Source organism: Ursus arctos, unplaced genomic scaffold (genome assembly GCF_023065955.2).
Source record: "Ursus arctos isolate Adak ecotype North America unplaced genomic scaffold, UrsArc2.0 scaffold_16, whole genome shotgun sequence".
NCBI classification, from domain to species: Eukaryota; Metazoa; Chordata; class Mammalia; order Carnivora; family Ursidae; genus Ursus; species Ursus arctos.
In genome coordinates this window covers 30,660,475-30,675,024 of record NW_026622830.1, presented here as the reverse complement: position 1 = coordinate 30,675,024, position 14,550 = coordinate 30,660,475, and the positions used below count along the sequence as shown (strand labels likewise).

The window sequence follows — 14,550 nt, the reverse complement described above, 5'->3', positions numbered from 1 at the left end:
AATAAGTAATACTGAATGGCCTCTCAGCCCAGGGGGCCAGACAGGTACACGCCGTGAGAATTGTTCAAAGGTGATAGTATAAACATAGACAGTTATCCGTGATTATGAGAGGTGAGAAGAGTCTGAGAAATTGAAACTTGGAGGTAACGTATAAAGAAACAACTTTTTTTTTTTAAAGATTTTATTTATTTATTCGACAGAGAGAGAGACAGCCAGCGAGAGAGGGAACACAAGCAGGGGGAGTGGGAGAGAAAGAAGCAGGCTCATAGCAGAAGAGCCTGATGTGGGGCTCGATCCCGTAATGCTGGGATCACGCCCTGAGCCGAAGGCAGACGCTTAACCACTGTGCCACCCAGGCGCCCCAAGAAACAACTTTTTAAAAAAATCTTTGTGGAGTTACCGGCGTAGGAATTCTCTCTCTCCCTAAGCGAGAGATCAGATCAACTTGTGAGGGAATTGGGGAGCTGTGACTGTATTCATTTCCCATAGAAATTTGAATTTCTGATAATGTTAAAATAATTTTTAAAAATGATGTGGAGAATCATAATATTTCCTTAAATGGCATACCCTACTTGGATTACTCATATTTCTTTTCCTCGACATGAGAGATGAAAGGAATAAAATTTTCAAGGTTTGCCTTTGCAATCAATTTTGTATTGCTTTTAGTAGGCTACTTAACATACGGTCAGGATACACTCAACAATGTAGATGAGTCTTATAAGCACCATACTGAGCAAAAGAAGCCACACACAAAATGGTAACACACTGAGTTATTTCATTCATGTAAAATTGACAAATGGGTACAATCAATGATGATAATAATCATGGGGAGCCTGGGTGGCTCAGTCGAGTAAGCATCTGACTCTTGCTCTTAGCTCAGGTTTTGATCTCAGGTCAGGGTCATGAATTCAGGCCACGTGTAGAAACACGAAACAAAACAAAAACAAAAAACAAACAAAATGATAAAAATTAGAACCCCTCGGTTGCAATTCTCTAACACTAGCTTTCCAAAAACAACTTGCCAGAGAGAACATATTTCGAAATTCCAAACCCTGCCTGGCTTCAGAGGCTTCTCACTAATGGGGTTCAACATGTCTTTGGGAACGCTCCCTGTTCCTGCCTGTTGTCTCTGATACGCTTGGCGGATATGGTATTTCCTCTTCCAGAATGGGCTCCTGGTTCCTGCAGATCCGACTGTCTTCCTCACCCCTGCCTCACTTTCTTTCCAGGGCTGACTTATTTCCAGAGTCTCTCCATGCCAGCCTGAGGTATGACCTGATACAGCCAGGAACCCCAAAACAACTGTCATCACAGCACTGGGAATACAGGACCGCCTGCAGCCCTCAGTGCCTCTGGGCATAACCTTGGGTTTAAATCACTGGTTATCTGAAACATTGTCTCAGTTTGAGTTCTCCCAAAAGCAGACCCTGAGACTAACACCACTCCAACCCACCTATGGGTAAACTTGCCTCAAGCAAATGTTCTCCCTGCTTGCTGACCTAAGTCCCTTGATTCCGTAGCAGAACTAACTTACTTTGAGATTTGCAAACTGCTGGCCTTGAGGAGGGAAGGACCAGACTTTCCCAGAAGATAAGGCCTGACCACGTTCGAAAACAGGTGCCCGGCGGCCAGCAACCTACTCAGGGTCATGTCAACATAGGACTAACTGCCAGGCACCTGCTTCTCTTGCATGTAGCTCCCTGTGCCTTCCCCTTTAAAACCCTCCGGCTCCCCCTGGCCAGGAAAGTTGGACTTCCAGACGCTAGCCCACCACCTGCCCAGGTTGCTGGCTTCACGGAGAAAGCCGCCTTTCCTTGCCCACTATCACTTGTCTCTCAAATATCACTTTGGAGCGGCAAGTGGCCAAACCTGTGTTTGGAACCGGTTCTCTGTCCGGTAACAAGACGAAGTCCTGAATGTAGGTCATTTATTTAGGAGGTGACCCCAGGAAGCTCAGTGAAAGGGCAGAGAGAAGAGTCATGAAAGAGTAAATTAATAAGTAAGTCATAACTTTGGGCAAAACTCGGTTCAGTTCCCCTGGGGACTTCCTAAGAAACTGTGTAAAACATGCCTCCAAAACAGCACTCGGAGGGAGCTGGGGGTTTTATGCACTGTGAGGGACTAAATGTCCGCATGGTCCATGCCCCCCCCCCCAAATTCACATGTTGGAGCCCTAACCCCGAGAGTGGCTATGTCTGGATATGGGGCCCTTATGGAAGTAATTAAGGTCAAATGGAGTCATAAGGGTGGGGCCCTGCTCTGATAGGATTAGTGTCCTTCTAGGAGGAGATCCCGCTCCATCTCTGTCTCTGTCTCTGTCTCTCTCTCTCGTTCTATGTGTACTTGGGGAGGAAAGGCCATGTGAGGACATAGTGACAAGCAGCCACCTGCAAGTCAGAAAGAGAGCCCTCGCCAGAAACTAAATTTATCTTGAACTTGATCTTGAACTTCCAGTGTCCAGAACTGTGAGAACATTAATTTGGGTTTTTTTTGGGGGGGGGGGTTGAATTGTTTTGTTTTGTTTTTAAATAGACTTGCCTGTCTCTAAAATGTCTGTTTTTTAGGCCAGTCTGTGGTATTTTGTTAGGACGGCACAGGCAGACTGAGACATGCACTATCTTTCATTCTCTGTGACTAAAGCTTGCTCCTGAGGGCACCGCAGGTGGCTCGAGGTGGGAAGTTTTGTCAGTATATGCAGAACTTTCCACGCTGGCTGCCAGTGAACTCAGAGGTTAGCCAAGGGCATATGGAAAGGCCACGTAGTATGGGCTCTGCCATTGTTCCCGATCTTTGACTGAGAAACACTGCTGCATTGACTATCCTTGCACATACGTCATTTTGCAAGTATTAAAGAAAAAACTGGATATAGATTTGCACAATCAAATGGCATGGGCATTGTAAATTGTGATTGATATGACCACGTTACTCTCCCAAAAGATTATATCAATTTCTATTCCACCTGCAATGTCTGTTTCTGTACCACTTTTCTGACATTTTATCAGACATTTTAATCTTGCCAGCTTCATAAGGAGAACACAGTGTCTCATTGTGATTTTCATTCGTAAACGTCTTTGGAATCAGTGTCATAGAGTGTGAGACAAAGGCAGGGGAAGGAAGTTTTCCTGCTTCTTGGGCAACCTTGGCTCCCATATCAGTTCTTCACCAGGGGCATGGATAGGCTTCAAAAGTTGTCTTTGGCCGGGTTGGGACAGGAAGGAAATCTCCTTAAGTATAATCTGGTCCAGGTATCACTTGATCTTGGCAGTAGCCATGGTAACAATGGCAACAATACCCAAGGCAGCAGAAGTAGTTTCAAAGCATCAAAGGCCTTGGTACAGATTAAAGCCCAGGGAACCACAGTGCGTGGAGGGTGGGGTTGAGGAGTAATAGTACACACTGCCCGGTAGCTATGTTTGTGAGCTAGCCGGAGTTACTCCTGCCCACTGCCAGAAGAGATCGCAGACAGAGAAAAGCCATTTGTGCCGTTACCGTGCCTGAATTTTTATCTCTGCACTGAGTCTATGGTTACTTTGCCAATCTTCATCAAAGATACTATATTCTTCTAGAAGAAAGAAGGACCATAACCTTCAAGCAGTTGAAAACCATTATTTATCGTCACCTCCACTATTCTGCAGACAAATCAGAAATGGGATGGCGGTGTGGAATGCTGGAGAGATCAGGAGGAAGGTGGCAGGGGATTTAGCGGTAGGAAAATGTGGGAGGTACAGGACCTATAGACAGACAGTTGTATACAAATAGAGCTGTACAATGAGAATTCCCTTACAAAAACGTAATTTCCAAAAATCTCACATGGGTGAAGTTCTGTGCTAAAAAATTTTTTGACTTTGCTTCCGGTAGGAGTGGACAGATAATTTAAGCTAACTCTTGTATTGCATACAATTTAAAACCAGGTTTGTATATAAACATAGATTTAAATCATTGATGAGTTAATAATCAAGAATTACTGGGCCAAAATCTAAGGGAAGGCAATAATCTAGAAAGGTAAGCATGGTGCTCAGAACTGTTTTTGCCCCAGAGCCTTTGTCGATCTGAAAGTAACAGCTATAGGACTGAGCTGTGATTTTGATGGTGTCAAAGGGTGAGGCTCCCTAAGGAAAGAAAAGCAATGTAAGTCTAAATAAACGTTCAACATGCAAAACAAAAATAATAATGTCACGGAAGGTCTTAAAAATATAGAATTAGGAGGGTGTCTGGGGGGCTCAGTTGGTTGAGCGTCTGCCTTTGGCTCAGTCATGATTCCAGGGTCCTGGGATCAAGCCCTGCATCGAGTCAGGTGCCGTGCTCAGCTGGGAGCCTGCTTCTCCCTCTCGCTCTGCATCTCCCCTCTGCTCATGCTCTCTCTCTCAAAAATAAATAAATAAATAAATAAATAAATAAATAAATAAATAAATAAAATCTTTAAGAATAATAATAAATTCTAGTTTGGTTTTATTTATTTCCTATTTTTAAAATTTTTTTATCATGTTAGTCACCATACAGTACATCCTTAGTTTTTGACGTAGTGTTCCATGCTTCATTGTTTGCATATAACACCCAATGCTCCACATAATAAATTTATTTCCTATTATTTTTAAGATCTTCTTATTTTTTTTTAAGTAATCTCTATTCCTGGGGCGCCTGGGTGGCTCAGTTGGTTAAGTGTCTGCCTTCAGCTCAGGTCATGATCCCAGGGTCCTCGGTTCGAGTCCCCCCATCGGATTCCCTGCTCTGCGGGGAGCCTGCTTCTCCCTTTCCCTCTGCCCCTTCCCCTGCTTGTGCTCTCTCTCTGTCAAATAAATAAATAAAATCTTTAAAAAAAAAAAGAAAGAAAGAAAGAAAAGAAACATTCTTAAGAAGTGTTTTTAAAAATAAATAAATAAATAAAGTAATCTCTATTCACAGTGTGGCACTCGAACTCATGACCCCAAGATCAAGAGTTGTGCTCTTTACCGATCACACCAGCCAGGTTGTTTGTTTGTTTTTTAAAGTAAAAATGTTTTTACAGATGTAAGGGTGTGATGCCTAAAAATTAGCGAGCAAATCTAGTTTGCTTTGATTAAACATCCTTCCAAAAGTGAGGGCTCTGTCGTTGACACAGACCTGTTACATATACTCTTGTCAACTTTAACATCATTATTAGGAATATAGGGGACCAAAGACACATAAGAGGCTTAAAAAAAAACAAAAACAGAAGATGGGAATAAATGATAGACCTATTCACAATCACCAATGATAAACAAAAGAATAAAATACCATCTAAGCAGCCAAACAGACAAAGCCACTGCGGGTGCCCAGGCCGGCCTTGCCCCCCATTCTTTCCCTTTGTAGCCAATCCTTCCCCGAGTTCGCTTCTGCAGGGTCACGTGCCCATATTCATGAAAAGGATTTCATTCCATTTCTCTTCAGAAACTTGTGTTATTGTAAGAGTTGATTTTTAGAGACACAAAAAGCCAAAGAGAAGCATGGGATCTCTGGGGCTTTGGAGGAGAGCTGACTTGCCAGAAAGCGGTGGCATTTCTGAGCCTGCTGCCTGCTTATCCCTGGAAGTCTGCGTGGGGTTGCCAGCCAGGGGTATCTTATTCATTCTGTCCGCCTTCTCTGATGCATGCTTTTTTCCATGCTGATCACATTACAGGGGTGTTCTGTTTTAGGCTAACCTTGAATGACTTGGGTTCTTTTGCGAACACAGAACTGAGCAACTGGCTTGCTTACCTTCTGGTTTATCTGTTCCCATCAGTGGGTGGGGTGGATCCTCGAAAGGACACCTAGCACATTTGGTGGGAGAACCAAAAAGACCCTCTGTTTCCAAGACAGACAGCCACATCCTAGCCCGGGTACAACAGCGGCCTGTACCCCCCAAAATTTGCATGTGCTTTATTAGTGTGCACATTTCCTTTTTTATTTTTTATTTTTTTAAGATTGTATTTATTTGACAGAGATAGAGACAGCCAGCGAGAGAGGGAACACAAGCAGGGGGAGTGGGAGAGGAAGAAGCAGGCTCACAGCAGAGGAGCCTGACGTGGGGCTCGATCCCAGATCGCCGGGATCATGTCCTGAGCCGAAGGCAGACGCTCAACCGCTGTGCCACCCAGGCGCCCCACATTTTCTTTTTTAATGCACTGAATTGGTTCCAGGCAAATATCATCTGACTGGGGATCACAGCAACAGGGAGGTGTCAACTGCTCTTGCAGCTTACCATGTAAGGGAGCAGAACTCTCTAATTCTCAAGTCTTCTGGAGCTTCCCTTGACAGTTTTAGGGCAGGTAGCCTCACAATCTTTCCTTCCCTTTGCCTTTCACCCCTGTGTTCTAAGCGCTCTGTTCACGATGCCACCATCTGCTACCCTCCCCTGCCGCCCCTGTTTCCCTAGGCCGAGTTCTAACACCCAGTCAAGTTTAGGGATCCCTGAGAAACTGCAGCCTGAGAACAGGTGGGAAGGTGATTTATTCGGGAACATTCCCTGTGTGGTTCTCTTTCCCCACATAAATCCTTTGAAATCTTTCTGGTGGGGAAAAACATTCGGTCCCAAACTCTTTGGTCAAGATAAAGTCAAAATGTTTAGGATGATAGTTCAAGATTTTTTTTACTGAGTTCAGGATAAAGTTAGATTGGTTGATCTTTCCTGAGAGTCACTCAGTGAACCAGTTACACTATACAAATCACTTTAGGATTAATAGAAGTCGGGGCACCTAACTGGCTCAGTCGGTGGAGCATGTGACGCTTGACCACGGGGTTGTGAGTTCGAGCCCCACGTGGGGTATAGAGATTACTTAAAAATAAAATCTTAAAAAAAAAAAGTCAAGAAGAGTTTGGTCGGGTAACGTGATATTGACTTTGTATCTCTTGGTGGTCACCGAATAGTACTGGTATTGCCGAATTGTTAACGATAAATTGATTCAACCATACTCCGAATAAAATCTGTGTTACAATTTTGTAATAAATGCTATGCATCCACACATGGTATATAATATAATATTTATTATTATAGATACTATAACACACAGTATATAATATAAAGTTGTTATGGCAGATTCAAGAGCCCATGGGTTCTAAACCAGTAATAGAAGACAAAACCAGAATTAAGATGTGACAGGATGTCAAGGACAGAAAAAAGTCAGTCATGTGTCAATTTCTTAAACTCTCATATTTTTGAGGCTTCCTGAGACAGTCCAGCTGTAGTGGTGGGTTAACCTACCAAGAATATACCAGCACGAACCATTCCGCAGGCTTTCCATCAAGAATGCAGCCAACAACTGTAATATCACCTTTGTTTCACTGATCGGGCCACTGATAGAGAGGTTAAGTAGATCCCCTAAGGTTTTACACCATGAGTTGGTAACAAAACCAGGATTAGAACCAAGTGGCATTCAACACTGAGCAGGTGTGCCAGGTACGTCCTCTGTGAATTGGCGGCCTTGCAGTATTCTGAATACCACTCTTTTTTTTTTAACCATCTGTCACCATACAATGCTACTTTAATACCATTGACTATATTTCCCATGCTGTTCCCTTCATCCTTGTGATTTATTCACTTCATAACTGGAAGCCAATAACTCCCACACCCCTCTACCCATTTTGCCCATCTCCTCACCCCCTCCCTTCTCACAACCACCATTTGTTCTCTGTATTTATGGGTCTGTTTCTGGTTTTTGTTTGTTTGTTTATTCGTTTGTTTTGTTTTTTAGATGCTGCATATAAGTGAAATCATAGAGTACTTGTCTTTGTCTGACTTATTTCACTTAGCATAATACCCTTTACGTCCATCCATGTTATCCCAAATGGCAAGATCTCGTCTTGAATATAACCCTTCTTTTTCACATATTCTGAATGTTAATGTAAACCTTTGTGTTCCAGAGGGTTCTTCTCCAGAGACTACAGGGTTTGAATACAGAAAAAAACACATAAACCCCATAAGCAAGGGCTTTCTCAGAAGGCACAGCTCTTGGGAGTAGAAAGACTTCAGCAAAATCGGTCTTGGCCTCCCGCACGAGTGTTTGTCCTTGTGAAATCAGATTTAAAATTATGTCAGAATCAGCCCTGAAGGTTAAAAAGAGAGAGAGAGAGAGAACCAACTTATTTCATTTTGTTCTTCAATAGTGCAGGCAGCTTATGGTCTGAAACTCATATTCTAGGAAAGCTACATTTTGGCAGAGCCACATTTAAGAAAATTGCCTCTTCCAGCTGGAGCCGTGGTCCATGTCCTGATGTGTACTATCCCAAGCACCTGTGAGTATTGATAAACCACACGTGCATACATATTTTTGTAAGCCAGTTCCTTGTCACCATGTCCTGTGGTTGAACTTGAAATCAACAAAATAATGACAATAAAATAAGGATAATAAAATAATAAAATAATGACTCCCACGTGGCCCACGATTCTGTGTGTGGTACCCAAGCGTGCTCAGGGCTCAGTAGGTTCCTGCAGCCTGAGATTCACAACCCCCAACCCTCTGGGTCTCCGATGGCTGAATTGCAGCCTCTACCCACCCCCGTGGGAATCTTCTCTTCTTCCAAATCAGGAACCGGAAAGGGGGCACCTTCTAGCTTGATTACACCCCATGTCAGCCATCTTCCTCAGGTACAATGAGCAAGAAGCCAGCTAAGAGAAATAATGGATAGCATGAGATTTGCAATCAGATGTGGGTTCAAATCCAACGCCTGTCACTTACTAGCTATGACACATTGAGCAAGTTACTGAAATTGCTCCAGTGTCCTGGTTTGGATTCCCCGGAAACAGACCTTGAGGCACCAAAGAATTTTCCCAACGACAGGGCAAGGGAGTTGGTTCCTTTATCAGCTATTGATTGAGGGCTGCTTGGCGGCAGGGGGAGCATTAATTCCTTGACCTTTTTGGTTGTCCCTCTCCCCCTACCCCCTGCTCCTATGGGGGCAGACAGACTCTGGCAGCCAGAGAAAACCCTCAGGCAAATAATTGTAAGTTTGGGCAGTTGAAAATCTACCCCTGGGCCCGGAAATGGTAAAATGTGAGAGGATATAGTCAGAGCCCAGACAGTATCTGGTATAACCAGCTGCATTTCTGCTGTCTCTAAAACCCACCTCAAAGGGCCTGCACATAGTAGCCCTTCAGCCCACACAAGCTACCAGCATTACGGCCAGGCGGGGGAGTTGAGAGAAGTGTGGTGAACCGAACCATCTCCTCTCCAAAAACGGCCACATCCTAATCCTCAGAACCTGTCAATAGATGACCTCACATGGAAAAAAGGGACTCTGCAGATGTGATTAAATGAAGGATCTTGAAATGGAAAGATGATCCTGGATTGTCCAGTTGGTTCCAACGTCATCACAGGGTCCTTTTAAGAGGGAGGCAGGAGGGTCAGAATCAGAGCGGGAGATGTGATTTTGGAAGCAATGGGGCCAAGAGCCAAAGAATGCCGATGGCTCCGGATCTGGAAAGGGCAAGGAAGCAGAATCTCCCCTAGAGCCTGCAAAAGGAACGCAGCCCTGCTGACCTGCGGTCAACTTCTTTTAAATTAATTAAACAAGGAGGGCCATTCGACTGAGGTGGTCCTTCGTAAACAAGCCAAACCCTAAATCCTCACGTGCCTCAAAGCTAGGATATTGAAGCCAATTACAGTCGACGAGGCTCTCCCGAACAAGGCAAATGCTTAAGCCACAGCCAACATCAAATAACGTTCTTGCTTGGCTTCCACCTTTTCTTTTTAAAGGACTTTCTCCAAGCTCCTGTCGATGGAGCACACCTACCCACTTTGTGGTTTGGCACTGCTTAATTTGAACCCATTTTTGCTCCCACTCTTAAAATTTTTATTAGGCCTCAGGTTATCTTTCCTGACCTGCAGAACTGTAAGATGATAAATCTGTGCGTTTTAGTCACTAAGCTTGTGGTAATTTGTCACAGCGGCCCTAGGAAACTAATACAGAAGGGGACACCAGGGATAAGAATAGCCACCACATAATAATATTTCCTATGAGCCAGCACTAAGAGCTGTAAGTATCTTGACTCCTTTACAGAAACCAACCGTAATGTATTTGCTGCCTGGATGGTAACTCATCTTGCCATATCGAATGTCCTTTTATACCTCTTCTTCTCTATAGTTGAATGATTAAAAAGCTTTACATTAATTTTATTATTACGGTTTCCTTACGCGTTCAACCAGTTCTCTTCTGAGAAAACGTCTGATGGCAAAAGCTTCCTCTCCCTGACGACCCAAGAGTAGAGGCTGACACAGTTCCACTCGAAGCAGGTTGAATAAAAATTGGCCTCGGCTCCTTTTTAGTCCCCCTGATTACAAACGGATGCTTTTTATCCTTTGCAGTTTGCTCTGGCTTAGTACAGTCATTTAATCATTAAAGGAAGATTCCATGCTGCTTTCCCGGTAGAAGGTGCCACTTGGACTAGGATCTTCCTTCCATCATCTCCGGTGATGAAGTTTCCAGATAGAAGCAACATTATCATCAGTGGTGTGGCATTCCTGGAGTTCATGCTCTTCACTCCCCAGGGAAAGCTAGACTTGGCTTCTGGTTGTTGTAGCAGGAAGGTCCTCACTCGGCTGGAAAATTCACCAGAGACTCGGGCCAGTGACAGTATTGCTGTGAATATAAAATCACCATCAATGTAACAATGACAGGTTTTGTGTTATGGGAAAGGTCCTGGAGCTTGGAGGAGAACCTCGTGACTTTGCAGGTCAGTATGCTGTTGTATGAGACCGTCTCTCTGTCTGTCTCTGTCTCTCCCTCTCCCTTTGTTTCCCATTTATTTCTACATATAATGGGGAAAGGCAACGGGGCTACCACTTCATTAACAAAGAAAGAATGATGACTTATAAACAGCAAAGTCATTTCACCAAGGCTTTTAGGTACAGATTATGAAACTATAAAGAGAGAAACAAAGGTTTGTTTGACTATGAATCTTCCTTGGGTTTTATGGAGGATTCAGGCTCTTAAATCTTGAATTTTCACCTGGATTACTGCATGAGTTTCCTACCTGTTACTTTATCTATCAATCTTCCTTTTTCAGCTGTAAATTCCTCAAGGTAAGCCCCCGGTCTTATTTCTCTTGATTCGCCAAATCCCAGGTGACTCCCAACACATAGAAGGCATTTGCTGCTTACTGAATGGAATGACAGGATGACTGACTGCATACATTCATACACGAGTAAATAAAGTTCACACTTCACCATTGTTGAATTATGCCAGGTTGTAGCTGAATGCCCAGCCCAGAGTCTGAGTGAGCTCAGTGACCACTTGTGACACCCGAGCCTTACCCCACCTGAGCCTTACCCATCCCCTTCTCCAGGACTCTCCAACAGCCAGCCCTACTTTGGTGACTTTATCCCCCACATGCTTGGCCACTGCAGGGCAATTCAGTAAGTATTTTTTGTGCCCTGATGGAGAAAAGTATAGTGATACCCACACCATCATGCAGTTCACAGCCTGCATGAAATCGTTCAACTCCAACAGTCAAATGACATTACAGTTGTGTGTGGGCTCATTCTATGGCACTCCTGCCTTCACAGGTGAACCACTCCCATGACAGTAAGGAGATACAAGCGGAACAAAGAAACGAAGACAGGCCCTGTTTAAAAGGAGGAAGGCAAAACAAAGGAGTGAGGAAAGTGAGACAGGAAATCCTACAGTACAAGGGATTAACCTGGAATTCAAAGAAGAGAAAACACTTTCTCCTTAAACCCAGAATAAGAAAATGTTTTCAAAAACAGAACTACAGAAAGGATTGTACATCTGCCATTAGGGAAGGTCATAAGGAAAAGGGGAGACCTCTGCGGTTTTAGAACTTGATATCCTTGGGACTGATTCTGAGAAGCTTCTAGATAAGGTCAGGATTTCTCAACTGGCCATAGGGATGCCACCTGGCTCAGTGACCTTGGGTGATTTACTTGACCTCTCTGTACCTCCATTTTTGCATCTGTATGCATCACGGAGCCGTAAGGATAAATGAATCCATAGGCCTGGAATGATGCCTGGCACACGGTGAGTGTACTATCATTATTATCCATTATTATTACTTTTTGTTGTTGCTGCTGCTGTTGTTGTTACAACAATTCAGCAAAATAAGAGTCCAGCTAATTGCTGGACACTGTTTCACACGTACATCAAACAGGCCAAACAAATAAACAGCAGCTTCAGTGACAAAAAAACGGAGGGGGTGGGTCTTATCTTAAGCTTTTTAAACCATCTTCTACAAACCAACTAGTTACAGGACAGCTAATACATTGTAGGGGAGGAAAAACTTTTCTTCCAGGCTCTTACGTTCAGTCCCTGAGGCCTGTGAACTAAACTGAGAATAGAGAAAAAGGGGGAGGATGGAGAGGAAGGCCGGGGGAGGATAGAAGAGCCAACAAAGGAAGTAGCGGATTTCCCAAATGGTTACAGTTAAAGCCCTATGCACCTAACTTAATAGGGGAAATGGAGGAAGGAGAAAAGCTTCTATGGGAAGAGCTAATAGGTTTCTGTAGGAAAGAGGAATGAGTTTTTAGAATAGATGGAAGATAAGCAAGTTTGTGATAACATTTGTCTGTACAGGTGTGAATGGTATTTCCATCTTCTTAAAACTCCTCCCTCCTAGGGGATTTACAGAAGTTGCAGCTTTTAGTCAGATAAGGGAAGCTTGGGGAGGCTTTTTTCTGCATCTGCTGAATCTCAAATGTCTTCAGCTTAAAATAATCTTTAAGCTAATTCTGGGGTTCAAATGGGTCTCCAAAACAAACACACAAAAAAGTTAATGGAATGCTTGGACTGAGACTGTTTGCCGCTGTTTTTGCTTTTCTTTTTACAAGGTGTTTTTTTCCTCCTCCTCTGAGATTGTAATAAACAGGATGGCACCACAAACCAAGTCAGAAGTAGGACAGAGGATGCTCTGAAGGCTTGTTTGGTCACCGGAAATTGTTCAGCGTGGCTGACCCCTAACACGATGTTAAATATAGATATAGCAAAAAATGTTAGTAAGTTAATAAATGTAAAGTGTTACAAATGGTTTTTTAATGTTAAAAACTATAAAGTGTAAGTTAAAAATACTCAAAAAGGGGCGCCTGGGTGGCACAGCGGTTAAGCGTCTGCCTTCGGCTCAGGGCGTGATCTCAGCGTTATGGGATCGAGCCCCACATCAGGCTCCTCCGCTGTGAGCCTGCTTCTTCCTCTCCCACTCCCCCTGCTTGTGTTCCCTCTCTCGCTGGCTGTCTCTATCTCTGTCGAATAAATAAATAAAAATCTTTAAAAAAAAAAATACTCAAAAGAATTCCTTTTCGAAGTACTTTTAAGAAAAGAAGCAGGGCGTTGGAACTTTCGGTTCTCCTCCCGCCCTGTCCCACATTCACGTGGTGGTTCTTTTGGGGTGGCAGGGGACAGCGAGTGTCGTTCGCGGTGGTGCTGCTGGTGGGGGGGCACCCTATCCCAAGGGGAGCACGCTGAGATTCTGAGACGGGAGATGGAAGGTGAGTATAGCACAGTAGCCCTCTCCCTATCTCAGGTCTGTCTGTCTCCTTTAACTTTTCCTTTTGCGCTGTCCAGTCATCATGGTGGGCGTCAACATGGTCATCCCGCTTGTCTGCAGCTGCTTTAATCCCCCGACCTTCATGTCCATCCTCCCCCGACCTTCCTCTCCATCCTCCCCCGACCTTCCTCTCCATCCTCCCCTGACCTTCATCTCCATCCTCCCCGACCTTCCTCTCCATCTTCCCCCCAACCTTCATCTCCATCCTCCCTCTGAACTTCCTCTCCATCCTCCCCCTGACCTTTCTCTCCATCCTCCCCCGACCTTCCTCTCCATCCTCCTCCTGGCCTTCATCTCCATCCTCCCCCGACCTTCCTCTCCATCCTCCCCCCGACCTTCATCTCCATCCTCCCCGACCTTCCTCTCCATCCTCCCTCTGACCTTCATCTCCATCCTCCCTGACCTTCCTCTCCATCCTCCCCCCGACCTTTCTCTCCATCCTCCCCCCGACCTTCCTCTCCATCCTCCCCCCGACCTTCCTCTCCATCCTCCCCCCGACCTTCATCTCCATCCTCCCTGACCTTTCTCTCCATCCTCCCCCCGACCTTTCTCTCCATCCTCCCCCCGACCTTCCTCTCCATCCTCCCCCCGACCTTCATCTCCATCCTCCCCCGACCTTCTTCTCCATCCCCCTGACCTTCATCTCCATCCTCCCCCCGACCTTCATCTCCATCCTCCCCCTGACCTTCATCTCCATCCTCCCCCGACCTTCCTCTCCATCCTCCCCCCGACCTTCCTCTCCATCCTCCCCCTGACCTTCATCTCCATCCTCCCTCTGACCTTCATCTCCATCCTCCCCGACCTTCCTCTCCATCCTCCCCCGACCTTCCTCTCCATCCTCCTCTCCCCTCTGGCCAGCCTCCTGCTCCCGGGTTTCCCCGTTAACATTCCCATTAGTAGGGGTACGTCTCCCATGCTCCGCCTCCTCCACAGTGACCTGTCCTTCTCCAGTCCCCAGAGGCCTGCTAGCCAGGGGGGCACACAGCGGAGTAAAGAGCACCAGGTTGGGGATTCTGGCGACAAAGCTGTAGATTCCACTGTGGCAGATGAGGGGCACAGAGGTG

At 45.1% G+C, this 14,550-nt stretch overlaps 1 pseudogene; it reads right to left on the bottom strand.

The window, feature by feature from the left end:
* The window catches only part of LOC113258245 (60S ribosomal protein L23-like), a 32,051-nt pseudogene extending 17,751 nt beyond the window's left edge, over positions 1-14,300 (bottom strand).
* Between the last annotated feature and the right edge of the window lie 250 nt (positions 14,301-14,550).